Below are 18,466 nucleotides of genomic sequence, written 5' to 3' on the forward strand. Positions count from 1 at the left end.
AATCAATAGTAAAGGCTCAGTTCACCCTCAGGTTAAAGGGTGGATTGGACTACTGTGACCACTTGGAGCGAGAGTGAGAGGTTATGGGCTCCGCTGCCAACTGTTGATGACAGCTGGCTGTATATCTCATTCTGCACTATTGCAACCACTGGCACTAATAAGATGTTATAATACCTACAAAAGATCAGCTCTTGGACAAAGAGCAGCTGGCTCAAATTCAATGTAGGCAAGATCAGAGTTATGCTGGTTGGCGGTGGGAACCCTTTGAAGAGCTAGCCAGTTCTCTGATCCTTTCTTTCTTTTGAAGGCTCACAGCCCTCATTCAAAGTAGTGAGAAGTCTTTGACTCATTACTGAACTTGGATGAGCAGGTAGCCACCTTCACGTCCAGCTTGCTAGGAAACTCCACCCTTTCCTTGTGGATAAGGATGTAGCCCCAGGGATCCAGGCTTTTGACACCATCAGGCTGGATAACTGTAATCTGTTGCATCTGAAGCTGTGTGTGTGTGTGTGTGTGTGTGTGTGTGTGTGTGTGTGCGCGCGCGCGAAAACAGTGCACGGGTTTCATCTGGCACGAGATGTGGCTGTCTGCCTTCTCCATGGCTTATGGTGCCATGAGCACATCAAGCCAGTGCTTCTATCCCTGCACTGGCTTCCAGCCCTTTATCCACTGCTATTCTAGGTCTTTGATCCTAATCTTGGAACAATTGATGGATCATGTCCCAGCTATGTCAGAGACTCCCATCACCATCTACAAGCCACAAAGACGTCTGTGTTCCTCTGGGACAATGCCAATTACAAAGCCCAGAGTGAAGTGTGCGTAAGCTCGGAGATGAAATAATTTCAGTTGAGGGCATCTATCTATCGAAAAACTTCGAGGAGATGAGGAATCCAGAATTTGAATTTCCTTGGGAAATGCTGGGAAACTGTCCTTTCTGATAAATCTTTGACTCTATAACCAGACCAGCATTCACATCCTCACCCTTCCTTTTACCTCTTTCAAAAAAAGAGACCTACCCAAAGCAGGGTGTTTTTTAATAAACCAAAAAGGGAGAAGCACAAGAGATTCCATGACACCCATCGGCAAAAGTGGGCATCATACTTCCTAGTGTGTTTGTTACGGAAGATGTAGAGCTACTACAGTGGTGAGTGGCAGTACAAAGCCCTAAGCTAGGATAGTTTGGTGCCATTTCTTTTGTGTTTTCTCAAAATGGAGGCCAGGTCTCACTCTTTGCCCAGCAAGAACAGTGTCTTCTGGAGCTCTAGAAAAACAGTTGCTAGACACCTGAGGCAAGATGGTGGTGGGTGATCTGCCCTTCAGTCGTCTTGTAGAGAGCCCAAGACTGAAATCAGTGTCTGATGGAATTTTTGCTGCAGTAGTCCTGCACCCAGCCCCAGCCTCTGAAGAAGCCTTTACGTGCAGTATTTGAGGATAGTGGCCAGGTCTGGATTTGGGACTGGGGTGTTTTTAATACTTCTATGCTGAGCTACCCCTCCGAGTTGCAGCACCAGACCATGAGAAGGAAATCTGCTCCCTGTGCAGACTGATGACCCTTGTGAAAGCTGAGTACCCTACATAGTTCCCTATTAGTTGGTGTATTGATAGATGAGAGGCTGATATGAAATACTTTTTTCTGACCATTTGGTGGTGGGATTATACTCTTGTTATTTTTATGCATATTTGTGTGTCTGAGTATACATGCGTGCATGTATATATCATAATATATTTATATGCACACACACACACACACACATGTTCTTTCTCTTTAGTGTATGTATTAGCAAGACAGGGTGGGTGAAGTAGTATCTTTTACTGGACCAACTGCTTTGTATTCATCATTAACCTTCATAAGCACTGCTCTCAGCCTGACATCTATTGTGTGTATGTGTGTTTAATAAATACATTTCTGGAAAAGGAAGTCTATACACAATTTGAATATCAAACAGTCTGCTCTTAAATACTCATTTCGCATCAGTTCCTTTCTCCAAGTATTTCCTCACCAAAACGTATGCAAATCATTGGTAAAGCTGGGGGTTGCTTTTCATATATATAAAACCTCTCATTTGTGTTCCAATTCTCTTTTCTACAGTCGTATAAACGCTGGAATGGTTGTGAAGAAGGAGACTAAGGGACAGCCCAATGATGGAATTTTGGGCAGGAGAGGCTGGGATGAATGAAGAGAGTCCAGGTGGCCTTTTCTCTTAGGCATTCACTAAAAAGCTCCTTGTTGGTTTCCCATTCCTGTTCTCTTTTTCTGGAGATAGTCCAGTGTGCTTACCCTTTGCCTGCTTGAGAATGCCCTGTCTCTCAAGCCTCTTTTTTTCCATCTTGAATTTGCACATGTGCAGAGATATGAAAAGTGACTCTGAACATGTATCCAGGACAGGTCTTCCCTCCTCTTCTTTTGATTAGTTCAGGAAGTTTTTCCATGCTCCGGATCCTGCCCCCTTGCCTACTTTAGGACATCGGTATGGTGGAGCGGCCGCCAAAATGAAAAACAAGAAATGATAGAGTTTCTAACCATAGCAATAGCCTATCCATCCCTTGAAATTCATGAAGTACAATAAAAGTAACAGTTTTAGTTCCAGTGCTGCCTTGCAAGTCATTTTTTCTTTTAGACTAGAGATGGTAAGGACATATTATTACAATTTACTCATAACACTTACAAGAATTGAAAATGAGTGCCGTAGTGGGAGGAAGGAACAGGAACCATGAGGTACTCACTATAACGACCCTTAAAACCTCTGTGGAGGGTCCTATCCAGGAAAGGAAAGCTGTTTTTTTTGAGCGTAGGGGGAAAAAGGCATACACTTGCAGTAGAGCTGTTTGCACAAAGGATAGTGGGGGATCAGATCCATGAAAGGAGCGGCTGTGTGATCCTCTCTGGTGGTGGAGGGAAATGTATGTTGCCCCAAAAGTTGATTGCAAGGCAGTAGGAGGACTGCTGGATGAGAGCTTTTATTTCAGATAGAACTCTAGAGGATTGGTGCTGTGGGCTAAGATTAATTGGCCTCTCTGGTGGATGTAGAGAACTGTCTGAGAGCAGCAAGAAACAGTCAGTGTAATTATTTCAGCCTATTTCATGGCCTGCGTTACTTGTGCATCACTTGGCTAGGAAAGTATGCCCAGGAATGTCTTTCATGCGTTAAATGACAAGACAGAAAGGATGAAATTTGATAGCAGGTATATCAGAGCAGCCTGCAAATTAGTTGCTGCAGCTTGGCATATGAGCTGATAGATGCTGGCTAACGTAAATACTTTGGCCTTAGCGCTCAGTATGTAATTTCTTGTAGTAAAGATCTCCCATATGTGTTTACGTTGCAGGTGTTGTGTAACTCTTGGAAAACTTCCTCCCCATTCCGAGTCTGTTCATATGGTGTGGTCAGCCCTGTTGACTGGTGAGCTTCCTCCCTGAAGATGAAAATTATGGGTCCTTTTTTGGATGGCGAGGGGAATGTGATGCTGAAGAATAATACAGATCCAAAAGGGCAGGCTAGTGAGGAGCCTTGGCAGTTGCGTTTTGTGGTGGTGAGGTGGAAGAGGGAAGGGACTGGTGGGACTGGGGCAGAGGTGGACACTTCCTCACTCAGGCTGGCAGCTATAAGGACCCAGGAAGCTCTTCCCACAGCTCCAAAGCAGCATAATCAGCTCCTGCCAATGCATTTTACACTAAAACCCCATGTTCTTGCTATAGAGGGGCCACTCATCTCCTGATTTCTCAACCTCCAGTTGAGCTCAGCTTCCGTCTCCAGATCCAGAGAAGCTGGCAATACGTCTGGCATCTCTGAGTCTGGCTCCTTATCCCACTGGTTTTCTCTGCTGCATCCTCCCTATCTCTCACTAGTGCAGTGCATGGCACCGCTGTGTTGTCTGCACATGCCTCAGGCAGGGAAAAGAGGTGAGTCTTGAGGGCGTGTTCCAGTTCATCGTAAAAGGGGCAAATTTTCTGAGCTGGACTGAATGCTGTTGTCCTGGGTCCTTACACACAGGAACTCTAGCCCCCTGTACGCTCTCTTGGTCCTGGATACTGTCTGTCATTGTGCTACCCTCAGTTGGTCTCTTTGCCACCTGGTCATATGCTGGAGTTTTGAATGTGACTGAATTCAGCTGGTCCTGGCACCTTTCTATCCCCATTCTGATACCAGAGCCTGCACATGTGCCTTGGGCCAGTTGGCAATGTGCTCGTAAAATGGCTTCCTTTGAGACATGCTGGTGATAGAATCAGATTAATTTGCAAAGAATAGAAGTTATTTACTGTGAAAACAGCATGCAATTAAGCGCGAGGATCGTTTGTACACGTAAATGGCCTCTGACTAAGAGCAGACCCCTGCGGTGGAATGTGGGCTGATATCCTAGCTATGCAAAGAGAGGAGTATTTGCATATTTGCAACTATTATGGAAATTATCTGCATGCACGGGTGGAGAGTGGCATAGAGGAGAAGCACATGGCGGTTAACTTTGATACCAATCTGATTCAAATGGTGGCGCAACGCTGGGGGAACTTCTGTGTTTGGGCACAAGTTGTTTTATAGATGTGCTGTGGGTTGGCGCACCACATTTCTCTACTGCTGCCAGAGCTTTTGGCTCCATTACATTAAGTAAAAGACCCTCCCTGATCTTCCTGATCTAGGATTGAAAATAGTGCAGCTGCTTGTTTAGATGAGACCAAACCGTTTTCAGCAGTTGCACAGAAAGAGTGACAGAGACCTGCAGATCATTCTAGCCTCTAAAGGTATCTCTTCCACCATTTCCGCCTGCCTCTGAACTTTCAGAAATTTATGTTGTGCTGCCCATATTGCATGTACTATGCAGCTAAAGCAGAAGATGTAAGTTTGCATTGCTGGTAGTCTGGCATCTTGTACAAGTGGTAAGTTCATTTAGAAGAAGCCGTGTTTCTTTACAGAAGAAGTATGTACTAAGGAATTGAAACCTCCAAAAGTAACTTTCTGGAGTCTAGATAGGTTTGGAAGTCCTATGTCTTGCTGCTGAGGGTCTTCAGTCTATATGGTGATAAAAGAGCTGCCGCATGGAGAGGTGAAGGGTCTGAGAGTCCGGGCTCCAGCCTGAGCCCAAACATGGACACTGCAATTTTTAGACCCGTAGCCCGAGCCCAAGTTAGCTGACTTGGGCTCTGAGACTTGGTGTCAGGGTTTTTTTATCGCAGTGTACATGTTAAACAACTGATTTCCATTTCAGTGATGCTTCTCCATTTCGCATACCTAGCCTTTCCCTGACCTGCGGCTTCAGAATATGAGTTTTAAATTGACAATGCTGACATTCTACCAGGTTGGTCTACTCAGTTGTGGATTTTTTTCCCCTGCCTTTCAGAGATAAGTGGTGGTTTCAGAACTTGATTGGATTTTTTTTTATTCTGCTTTTTAAGGTAAATGGTGATTTCAGAGCATTGTTGTGACAATTTTTTCTATGGATAGGTCCCTACCAGCATTCCTACTACAGGCAACAAGAGTTGGTTGTGTTAAGAGCAGGGCTTCATTTATAAAAGTGGGACTCTACAAAGCAAAATAAAAGTTGATATTTGCAATGGCTCTTTGCCATGTTAGCATGTGTATTTTTCAAATGGCAATTCTTGCTGTATTTTAAAACAAAAGTTTGGGGAAAATAATGTGTGTGAGTAGTTTTGACTCTGTATGAATTAGATGAAGTTAAAAACAGGTAAAACCTTATTACTGGCTGGAATGATGGTCTTTAAAAATGATCTTTGTAACACTTAAACATCAAAATCACTTGAATTAATTTGTCAGGGAATATGTGCACTGATTTGTACCTCTTTGCCTTCGTTGTGCTTTACCTAGTAGTAGCCAAGGGTCCCCTGAAATCTTAGAGTCCCATGACATTTTCATGTCTGTTCCCATTCAGCCCACCTCTAACCACAATAAAACATAGGTAATTTTCATAATATTCAGTGTATCTCATTTTTGGGATGTCTTATATGTGGAAACCATCGGTGGGCTTGTCTGGTTTACTAAAATCATGAGGAAACTCTGGTAGCTTTAAATTATTAGTTTGAAATGATTAATGTTAGTGACTAATCTTCAGTGACTCTAGTTAGTACTATATATTGTAGGGACAGGCAACGGAAAACTGAAAATTTTGTTTTTCATATTCAAAGGCAGCCATGACAGGTACACAGGGGATGATATTGCTGGTTTAAATGTTACTTTATACAGATTTAAAAAGTTGGCTGCCTCCCATTTTAATTTAGGTTGGGAATATTCTATATGCACTTGCAGAGAAACTTTCATTAATACTCTGTTCTTCATAATGGGGTTGTTTTCTTTGCAAAAATCATTTTAGTAGAACAAAATGTAATAAAGATTTTGAGTCATGTAAAATTACCTTGGCATTTCTTTAGCCTCAGTTTTTGGGTTATTTTCTATTTCCATTTTCTTATTAAAGTTTGATGTTTAAAAAAGATAACTTCTTCCTCTTAGCATTTAAATTTAAATACCATAAATAACCTTCATGAGGAATTCAAGTATTTTAAACAGGGAATTGAGGATAACAAAGGGATTGGTGTTCACACAGTTTCTGATGAAAAGCTGTAGAACCTATTTCTTAGTGTAGGAAGGAGTGAAAATTATCTGAATATGAAAGATCCGTTTTTACTGACAGGTGTGTAGGCCTTTCGTGTTTGTTAGGCAAAGCATAATAATATCAGGATTCACAAAACTGTTAACATCTTTTTCATTCCAAAGAAAGAAGAGTTTGCACGGTGATAATTTCTATTGTAAAACTGCTTAACTTTTATAATCCATAAAACTGGAATACCAATGGCTAATGTATCCACTGAGTTATTATTTTTTTTCCCCCTAGGTGTTTGCAAACCTGTCAGGCAGTGGAGTGGGTTGAAAAGAATTGATTCTTTAGTTTTTAAGAAAGGAAATCAATTGTCAATTAATATTTAAAAAATCATTTAAATGAATCATTCCTTAAAGGCAACTGGAAGGTGGACTAAATCTCCCTATACAATCACTGCTTTTTTATATTGTACAACTTAAATCAAATTTGTTGTACAGGAGGCACTACATATTTTGCTGAACTGAGCAACCTGAAAGTCCAATTGGTATGTAGCACTTTTTTCATGAATAAAGCGCTGTTTTAACAGTAAAATTTGGCTCCATATGATCAACAATATTTATGAGCGCAGGGGTAGGCAACCTATGGCACGTGTGCCGAAGGCTGCATGCTAGCTGATTTTCAGTGGCACTCACACTGTCTGGGTACTGGCCATCGGTCCGGGGGGCTCTGCATTTTACTTCAATTTTAAATGAAGCTTCTTAAACATTTTTAAAACCTTATTTACTTTACTTACAACAATAGTCTGGTTATATATTATAGACTTATAGAAAGAGACTCTAAAAATGTTAAAATGTATGACTGAGACATGAAACCTTAAATGAGAGTGAATAAATGAAGACTTGACACACCACTTCTGAAAGGTTGCTGACCCCTGTATTAGCATATTCTACATTCTGTTATACCCATGTAACCTCAGCCAGTGCTCTAGTATGTAGCCCAATGCTGAGGGCATAATTTGGTCCTGACATGACCAACTTTACACCATGGCCTGCCTGCTCCAAGAAGAATGGAACTTCTACGAGAGTCTGCCCTTTGTTTTATATTTATTGGTATCATGCTGGAGGTTGGATTTGTGAATCTGCTCTTCTATCAAATGTCATCATTTAGCCCCAAGCTTTCAAAAGTGCACATGGATTTTGGCTGCCTCTGTGGGTTTTTATTTTTGTTTTTTTTGGGATTTCTAACTTTAGGCATTTTGGGCTTGTTTTCTATTCTGGACTTTTCTACTAACTCATTCTGGACTAGATTGTAAGAGAGCAATCAGGCCGGTGTAATGGGCTGCATAGTAATGGGCACTGTACGTGGAGTATCTAGGGAAGGACATTGTGATCTGGTTCATCTGCTGCTCTGGGAGGGAGTAAACTGCATGCATGTTTATACCCAGGGCAGTGTATGCTGCCCGATGTGCCAGTGCAGCGATGCCTCCTGGCATGTTGAAGGTAGTGCCAAGTTTCCATCCATTTCCTGCCCCATTCCATTCCCTCTTGCTCACTCGTGCCAGGGTGAGGTGAGGACATAGTGGCTCTGTGGAGCCTGTCTCTACTTCCCTGCTGCTACCTCTGTTTATGTTGCTCTGCTAGCCAGACCACAGTATGGTCCTGTGTGAATTTGGACAAATCACTAAGTCTCTCTGTGCCTCAGGCTTTCCATCTGTAAAATGGGTATAACGACACTTACCTCATGTGATTTTTGTGAGGCTTGTTTAATACTTGACTGTAAATTGCTTTAACAGCCTCATATGAATGGGGCTACTGTATGTACGTACTATTTTATATCTGTATAATAAGTGCTGCTAATAACTTAGCAGCTGTTTAATGATACACAGCAGTTCTGCACGAGAATGTGGGACAGAGAATGAAAAAAGAAACTTGTATTCAGTAGAAAACATAGGGGATATGTAGAAAAAGTAGAGGATACTTAATTGCCTGCCTCGCAATTAGACACGAGGAAGGAAAACCAACCTGACTCTTGCAAAAAGTGCCATGAAATATTTAATGAGAACAAGAGGCAAGGATGTTTTTCTTGCCTCTCCTCTGGAAGTAAGTGCCTCCAAACAACACAATTACTCTAACACCCTAGCAGGGCATTTGGTTCAGGAATGGCTCAGAAGGAAAGTACCATCTGTTGAAGAAATCATCAGCATCTTCTGTTTCTCTTTGAGGGCTCCACGCTCAAGAATTGACCAAGCCAAACCTTTCTTAGCTTGTGAGACCTGATGAGAGAAGTCTTTAGTCTGCTTAATTTTGCCTTCAGAACTTATCTTGCTGAAAGCGGAATACTGTATTTTTGACAGCTCCATATTGGCTCTCTGTCTCTCATTATTCCTGCTAAAGCAGTGTTTCTCAAACTGGGGTTGCCGCTTGTGTAGGGAAAGCCTCTGGCGGGCCAGGCCGGTTTGTTTACCTGCCCCGTCCAGGGGTCCGGCTGATCGCGGCTCCCACTGGCCACGGTTCGCTGCTCCAAGCCAATGGGAGCTGCTGGAAGCGGCACGGGCCAAGGGACTTACTGGCTGCCGTTTCCAGCAGCCCCCATTGGCCTGCAGCAGTGAACCGCAGCCAGTGGGAGCCGTGATCGGCTGGACCTGCAGACTGGGCAGGTAAACTGGCCCGGCCCGCCAGAGGCTTTCCCTACACAAGTGACGACCCCAGCTTTGAGAAACATTGTGCTAAAGTCCAGTGTAATTTATATTTACTCAGATCAAGGTCCATCTATTTCTGACATTAGCAAAGAGGTAACCTGCATATTCACTAAAAAACAATCATTTTCAGCCAAACGATATCCCAATTTATGTGAATGGCTGTCACAGATGCACAGGTTGTGCATCTAGAGAAGCATTTTATTTTTTAAGGATGGGAAGAAAATACTAGATTTATCAATTTCCTAACTTTACATTTAAATTAACTAGATTTCCTAACTTTAAATACCAAGGCTGATGTCATTTCTTGAAAATCCTTAACTTAGTTCAAATTTCAGAGCTCTATAGGGCAAAATATAGCTCAAAATAACGATAGTTAATCTACTGATTCTGGTAGTAGCTATATTGCTTAGAGAATGTAATGATTTGTGACACTTGCAGTTTAGGACCCCGGCTTAAAAACAATTTTATATTATCCTGTTCGATAGTATTTTAACAATTGTAGCATCCAGTTCTTTTCTCAAATCCACTGCACATTGCAGAAACTGCTGCTCAGCTTGGCTGATTCCTTTATGTTTCAGATAGGGATTTGCACCTATGACTACAGCTGGCTTAGGTTAAACACTGTTTCAAAAAGGCCATGTTCTAGCCAAAAAAATAGTCCCAAGGCTTGTCCGATCCATCTGTCTAGACAGTGGTGGAGATGAAGGCTGTTTGTGCTACGTATGATATGATGCACAGCAGTCTTCTTAAAGGTGAAGTGACCAAGGAAATGGATGCACATCCTTGCAGCATCTCTCTACAAATATTTGCTTAAGTACAGGCACAATGTAAATATCAGAATTTAGGAAGTTGGAATCATCCTTGATTCTCATTCCATATTCCGAACTGTAAGATCTCTTGGGCAAGTGCTATATTTGTGTTATTTATTACACAAAAGCCCTTTCTCTTTTTATTTATTTATGTTTGGGGTCTTTAGGTACTATTGCAATAGAGGTAATAAATACACTGCTTTGAAGCTTAGGACAGATTCCACATACTCTGTGCAAGTTAAAGGATAACAGTACCTATGTCTTTCAGATCAGCAAGCTGAAACTTCTAAAGATAAGCAGCGCTCAGCATGAACAGAACAATTGGGAGTCTTGAAATTCCAGGTATCTGGGACTTCCTTTTCAGCACCATATGGGTTACAGGTGATTAGGGCCATGTATGTTGGCAAAGTGAAAGGAATCCTATTCAACTTTTTCTTAACTATGCTATGGAAATTAAAATAGTACAAGCTCAGGGATATGAACAATACCACATCTGGGCAAGCTATCAGGAGTGCAGCATAATTTATGGGACGAGGCAGTGCCTGAACTAGTTGAACTTACATTTCACATGCTACTAAAGGCCCCTACAGGTTTCCTTCATTAGGAAACCAACCTGATTTTGGTTTGACTTTTGGTAATAGCAGAGCTGCAGTATCTTTGGGCTTGGGAAGGGTCTGGGATATTGCATTTATGGAGCAGTTGAATGTTTTGTGGCTTCTGGCACAAATGTAAAAGTGTTTCAAGCAGTGTTAGTTCTAGCTCTGAGGATTCCCTTTGTAAACTTTCAAGTTGGAACATAACTCAAGAGCACATTCGTTCTGTGTTTGGCAACAGGAACTAGGCCGTTAGAATCAGCAGCACATGCTTAAAGGGACAACATCGGTTTGGAATCAAGTCTGTTTGAACAAAGAGTAAAATACCCTCCAGTACTGAACCTGCCACTGAATCCCTGTTCCAATTCTGGTTGCTTTACAGTCACATTTTTCTACTTTTTAGGAATGGTTTTCTCTTCCGTGTTGTGTAAAGACCCACAAAAATGCTGGGTACTGATTAAATAACTGCACAGGGGCAACAGTACAACTGACAGGCACAAAATGCAGTTAGATAAAGTGAACAAAGTAGAAAAAAATATTTTTCCTCTCAAAGCCCTTTCAGCTACAGTAAGGTTCTATGCTGTTAACAACATTATTTGTGTTGTTATAATGCCTAGGAGCCCCAGTCAAGAATTAAAGCCCCATTTTGCTAGGTACTGGATAGGCATAGGTAGGTGCTCCTTGCCTCAAAGATTGTACAGTCTTAAGTGTAAGATAAGGCAACAAGTATCTACTCCTGATGGACAGAGGGAACAAGGAGACAATCAGAAAAGTTAATTAGGAGCAGTCAGAGCAGACCAGCTGCCTGGCCATTGGATTCCATAGTACCTGTGAACAATTTTCGGCCAGAAATGTTATTTTTAAGTGGATGACATTCCTAGGTCTAAGGCTAGCTAGCTATTGGCTGGAAACTGACTGGAGCAGGCTGCCTTAAAAAAGAATTTTGTTTGAATGACGTCTTCAGGATCAAGCCCAGTGTGTTTGCACAGTGAGGATGTGCTGCACAGATGTGTGACACCCAGTGCTGTTTGCTGAACAAATAAGAAATTAAACTGATGGCTCGTGCTTTGTTCGTTTATCGGGATCAGCAGACAGTGAGAGAATCTGGCCGGATAGACCTGACCTGAAGATTCCATACCCAGAAATATTTTCCGAGGTTTTAAGAAAAGGTGTTGTGCTTACAGTTTAATATTTAAATACCATGTTAAATATTTGATATACCTTAAAGTTCTTTCTGTGAATTTTAACCAGCAATAATAGAGGAATGTTGTTTATTACTTTCCATATTGCTAGTTCACAGTAATGGCACTTTTAGCAGGTTGATGACTGTTAGGCTCAGAAGTAGCAATTATAATACGATAAAATTATTCTGAAACACATTTTTTGTGGTTTATTCATGGTAAAAATTGCTTTTTTGCATGTCAGACTGCTGACCAGAGCAAAATGTGTTTGCTTGGAATGGATATACATTCTGGGTGAAAATGACATGTTCTCGTAGCCTATGTATGGAAAGAAAAGAAAATTAGTTTGGTTTAACCCAGTTATTTAATTTCCACTTTGTGTAGAATCCACTTAAATAAAATTTTCTGGCAGCTCTGTCTTGTGATGGACATTATAAAGTAATGTCACTTAGAGTCAGATTCATATGAAATCAGTCTTGGTTGTTGGGAGTGGGTGGTTGGGTGGGGGGTGGGAATGGAAGCAACACGCATATATTAAACTAAATTTTACTGCGTTCCCTTTGCCATTGTTGAAAATATTTGTTTGAATACAACTTCCTTTCACCAGCTCCTCCGGGATCCTACAGTGAGGTAATAATTCTGTGCTGTAATATTCTGCTGGCATGAAAATTATTATAAATTCACCGCTGTGTGATCTGATAAGAGGGGCCAGGAGGGAGGAAGCCCGACAAGCATGAGTAGCTTTAGAATTAGAAAAAATAATCTTAAAAAAAAAAGTGAAAGCTGAATGAATTTGTCTGATACCTTTGAAAATGTTCACCAGCATTAAAGCTTCTCTGTATGAAAATGCCTAATATGGTCATATGTATACTGCCCATTATATTAGGGTACAGAAAGGCACAGGTATTCCATAATGGTGTTCTGTTCAGTGTGACTCTGTACAATGCTGTGTATCCTGTATGATAAATGTCATATATTGTAGTAGTCCCATTAAACGGGAAAAATAATCCTGCTTAATCCTTCTCTTTCACTGTCAGTACTATATCGAAGGTAGGGGTAATGGAAAATGTAAATCAGAACGTGCCACGTTACGGTTGCTGCTGGCCTACATTTCAGCGTATGAACCCAGATGAACATTCAGCCTTTGGAATACAGGAGCATCCCAAACAGAGCTACTGAGCGGTGATAAAGATAAAGATTACCCGGTACATGCTGAGTTTTCTCGGGGGGAAACTAGCTATTGCACTTTTTTTTTTAGTGCCTGAAACTTCCTGCAACGAGGGCCGGATCCAGCCCCCGCTTCAGTCGCTGCAGAGCAGCCTTGTGCTATGGAACTGGTGTGGTTCCTCTGGACTAAGATTGGCTGGTAGGCTGAAGTAGCCCTATGCAGAATGGCTGTGCATCCTGGATGGAGGATTCTTTCCCTTCCTATTACTTACCCTACTGCCTAGCTTGTCCACATCTCCCCAACACCTGACTCGGCCAGTCAGGCTGGGCACTAGGGTCTGGGTCCCTAAGTGACAGTCTGCTTCAAATGCATTCTGAGTCACCTTAACTTCACTCTTGGCTCTTGTAGTTTTTCATAAAACTATTGAATTTCATTGAACAAAGCAGAATGAAAGTGTTTGTGCTCAAATGGGCTGGGATTGTTTGTAGTGCTCACAAGTGAAGCCTCAGATTGTTACCTAACTTTCTTTTTTCAATGACTCATTTCAGAGTTTTTGAACTGTGTTTTTTAGGATAATTTTGGTTCTAAAGAACTACTACAGATACTCTATACAGATCAGTGTTTCTTTTTTTTTTTTAATTTGGCATTACCAAATATAAATAGAATATTTATCCACTCTTGTACTAGTTGGTGCCCATCTGTAGACCTTTAGTGCAGTGTGTAAGAAAAGTAATTTGACATATGGCTGGAATATAAGGAACAGTAGAGAGAATAGTGCATTCCTATATTTCTTATGCCTAAAGACAAAGGAGCCTTTATCTTATTCATTATTTTTACCTTTATTTACATTAATTGTCTGAATATAAGTCTTTGGGGAATTTTAGAAATAAAACATTAGCCTGTATTTCTGAGGTATGTTGAAAGTGTATTAGGATCAGGGTTTGTGGTACTGCAGTTTTGTTTATTTTATACAAAAGAGGATCTTACTTATTGCCTGATTTAAATTATTACATTCTGAGTGATAAAAATAAACCATTTATTTTAGAAAAATATTAAAAATCCATTAGACAGTAATGGTTTGCTTATAAACGTCATTAAAAAGGATGCAATCACTATCATTACAGTCAGTCTGCTTTTCAGTAAGAATAATCCTAAAATTCCAGCCCATCTGGAGAGCCATTAAAAATCCTTTTTCCTGTGGAACTAATCTGGATGTGTCATGCAACCAGTCCATAACCCATTCTGTATAGATATCCAGAGTAGCTTTTGTTTTTCAGGCTGATCGTATGCACCCTGATCCTGCTCTGGGAAATGTGCAGTGAGCGTGCGTGTGTGTGTTTGTGTGCGTGCGTGTGCAGTATATGTTATGTTAATTGCAAGATAGGTGCCAAGCTGTCCAAATGGCAATACCCACCGGCTATACAATTTTTTTTTTTTTTTTACTGGGAAGGCGGTTTACTTTCTTCACACAATATGCCTGAACACATATGTCCTTTGTACAGCCAGAGGTGGTTTATGAAAGTGGAGTTTTCTATTGATTCTATCATGGTAATCCTTTTGGCAAAAGCAGACAAAATTCAGTTTTTTAATGTCAGTTTAGAATAACCACTCTTAAACTGGTTCTGCCGAGGTAGAAAGCTACAGTCTGGATAAGGAAATGTAAAACAAGGACTTGTCATGCAGAGTAACTTCAGCCATCATGTCATTTGTCATCTACACTGTGTCATATGACTGATACTCAGTTTACTGGAAAATATCTGACTGTGATATTACTTGATCCAGATCCTGTATACAGGGATGCAAGGTTGCGTAGATTCATAGATTTTAGGGCTAGAAGGGATTATTAGGTTATCTAATCTGACCTCCTATATAAATCACAGGCAATTACATTTCACCCAGTTACACTTGTGTTGGGTCCATTAACTTAATTGATTAAGCATATTATCTGGAAAGGCATCCAGTCTCTATCTGAAGACATCAAGAGATAGAGAATCTACCACCTCCCTTGACAGTTTGTTCCAATGGTTACTCATCCCTTATTTGTGCCTTATTTTTGCATACAAGGAATACAGTGAAACAAACTGAATTTGATGTCTGCATATGAAATTGATGTCTGCATATGAAAACACAGCACTCTGGATGACTGAGTAAAGTGCAGTTCAACCCTGAAAAATGACTTAGCAGAAATGTCTGCAGTGTTGTTGTAACTGTTGGTCTGAGGATATTAGAGAGACAAGGCAGGTGAGGTAATATCTTTTATTCGACCAACTTCTGTTGGCGAGAGAAACAGGCTTTTGAGCTACACAGAGCTCTTCTTCAGGTCTGGGAAAGGTCCTCTGAGCTTCATTGCTAAATATAAAGTGGAACAGATTGTTTAGCAGAGGTCGTTAGCTCATATTCTAAGGAACCGTTCAAGGTGGAGTGGTCCATTAACTCCTCTGCAGTCACAGGCCAAAAAAAAAAGGGGGGGAGTGGGGTGAGTTTAGTGGTTGTTGTAGATAATTGTAATAAGCCGTAAATCCAGTGTGTCTGTTCGGTCCATGATTTTTAGTGTCTAGCTAAGTTATGAATTTAAGCTTCCAGGCTTGTCTGTTTAAAGTGTTTCACAGGTTTCCTTTGGGGATGAGGACTGATAGGTCAGATATAGAGTGACGGCTTTGTGAAAAGTGTTCCCCCACAGGTGATGGGGTGTTTTTGTCTTTTATTATTTTCCTGTGTGAGTTCATTTGAGAGTGTAGAGATTATCTGGTTTCATCCACATAGTTGCTTTTGGGGCATTTAGTGCCCTGGATAAAGTACTCCACATGTTGTGATAGGCATGTGTAGGACCCATGATCTTGGCAGGTGTGTTGTGGGGCGTGCTGATCATTGTAGCAGCGAAGAAATGTCTGCTGGTTTTGCATGTGTTTTTCTGGCAGGGTCTGGCGCCACTTTGAGCAATTGTGTCCTGATCTGTGGGGAGTCTGCTTATGATGATGATCTTGGAGAGTTTGGGAGGCTGTTTGAAAGCCAGAAGTGGGGATTCAGGAAAGATATTTGTCATTGAGTATGGGTTGACTTGCTCCAAAACAGAAATAAAACCTCCTCCAACTGCACACTGCTAGCAGTCACCTACCACTCCACACTGGAACTTATACAGGGTATCATCAAACAGCTGTAACCCTGGTGCATTATCACCAGTGACAGAGGTGGTTCAGGCCAAATTGTGTACTTGGCTGCTGTTAAGTGCCCCTCTGTTTTTGACTTCTTCAGATGTGAGGGCAAGGAGACAAAGAAATGTCTGGGGTTACGCAAGTGTGTATGGCTTTCTCTTTCTGGGTCAGGGGCTACAATTTGCTTACCTTCTTGGAGGACAACCAGAGTTCATGCCACCAGTGGTAGCCAGACCAGTGCCCTAATAAGTCTGATTTGTGCTGGGGCCTTTTGGTTTTGTGTGTGGGTGAGGACATGGCTGAGTCTCTGGGTTAATACTGGAAATATTCCAAATGACTCAAGTCGTGCAGGACTTTGAACGGGAGGAAGTTATTGATATATGTGTGTAGAATGTGTCACAGATGACAGACCAATGTTCCTGGTAACCCTCCGTTGCAGGAATGAGCTGAAGTTTCTCCAAAGCTGCATATAAAACTGTGAAGAGCTCAGCTTTGTCAAAGCTTTGTAAGCTTCCCTGAAAGCAAAATCTGGCAGTGTCTGTCTTTGGATAAGTGTTGGTGAGAAGCAGAATGGTGACTTAATGTTGTTTTGGTGAGGAAAATTTCCTGGCCACAGGCCTTGTACCAGCTGACACCACTTTATCAAAGAACTAGCAGTGGACAGAACGTATCTTGGGTCCATAAGGTCATTAACAGAGAAACTATAAAGAAAGAGTCTGTGAATCTGCTGAAAATTGTCTTGGCCGTTTTGGGAACATTGACCATGTATATACCCAAGTATAGGAATAGGGAAAGGACTGGCAGTATGACCTGATGGTTCTTTTATTTTTGCCTGTGTGATATGGGACATTGCCATAGCTGATTTTTAGGGTTATATATGGGTATCTGCGATCCTTATTAATGTCCTACAGCCAGAGATGTTGTTTAGCTTGTCTGTCTACATTATCCCAGAGAAACTCTGGAAAGAAGGCCAACTTGAATAGGTCCTTTGTAGCATTAAGTGACCGGATGTAACCCCCTCTTCCTGTCTACTATGGATCCAGCCTTTCCATTTCCGGAAGAATCCCTCCTGCTTTTCCACAAATCCTGGGCCCAGTGCACAGTGCAATCTTGGGATTAGTTCTGCAGTGTGCCACGGGATCCATTTGCGAAGCCCGGTGAATCAGCCTCCCTTCATCATTCAAGCTCCAGAGATGCTGAGATGGATAGGCTGCTGTAAGGAGGCTTAAATTGAATGGGTCTGGTCATGATTTCCAGCTAGCGATGGTTGGCTGTTTGCTTCCAGAGCCTTAGATGGGCTACTGGTTATCCAGGGATGGGAACCCTCATGCTTCAGCTGTGCAATGCTATGTATTGTGTAATACTGAGAGAGAAATATATTTAATGAGGCACAGTGTGTGCTCTGTCTTCAAATAAATAAATGTTCAGTGTGTTGCCCGGTGCCTTCTTTAGTACACGCTATTCAAGCCCTCCTCTGAAGACAGAACATGAATTTTCTCATGGGCTTTTCTGTAGCACTCTAGTATCTGAGTGCTTCACAAACATGAATTCATTTAACTTCACAACTCCACATTTTACAGAGGGGGCACTGAGGGCACAGAATGAGTAAGGTCAAAAGTTTCCACTAATTCTGAATGCCTAAAGTGAGATGCCGAGCCCACAATTTTATGGTGTATTTAGGCATCTATAGCCCTATATACATTCAAAGCACAGCTCCCATGGAGTTCAGTTATGAGAAGCGAGTGCCCAACAGTTCTGCAATGCAGACCCTAGGGTCTCAAGTCAGGTACCTAGAAAGTGAGGATTCCATGGTTAGTGACCCCCTTTGAAGAGCTTGGTATGTAGCAAGATATATAGGGTCAACTTATTTATCCCTCCATATTTTATTTTTCTTTATGGCATGAGAGAAGTGAGAACCTTACTTAGGTCATGTCCGTGTCTGCACTGACTTTACAACCAATGGTGGTGTGACGATAAACTTGAAGTAGCAGCTGTGGGCTGTTCCGGCGATTGAAATCGATGGTCACTCGGCATTTCCATGAGTGCGACCGAGTCTTCAATCTGGTTCGAAGTTCTTGCCCCAAAGAGTTTACCGTCTCACTAAAAAGACCATTGGTGTTTCTGAGCAGAAACAAGCTTCTGAAAAATACTAAACTGGTGAAAGAGACTTTATTTCTATTTGTACAAAGAAACAGAAGCTGAATTTTTTTTTCATTAAACTTTCCAACATGTCAGTCTTGGGCCGAAATGGAACATTAGAAATTTCAGACCCAAAGGTAATTCCCCCCCCCCCGAAAGGCTATAAATGACAGACAATAGGAATTT

The sequence above is a fragment of the Gopherus flavomarginatus genome, chromosome 4 (genome assembly GCF_025201925.1).
Source record: "Gopherus flavomarginatus isolate rGopFla2 chromosome 4, rGopFla2.mat.asm, whole genome shotgun sequence".
NCBI classification, from domain to species: domain Eukaryota; kingdom Metazoa; phylum Chordata; order Testudines; family Testudinidae; genus Gopherus; species Gopherus flavomarginatus.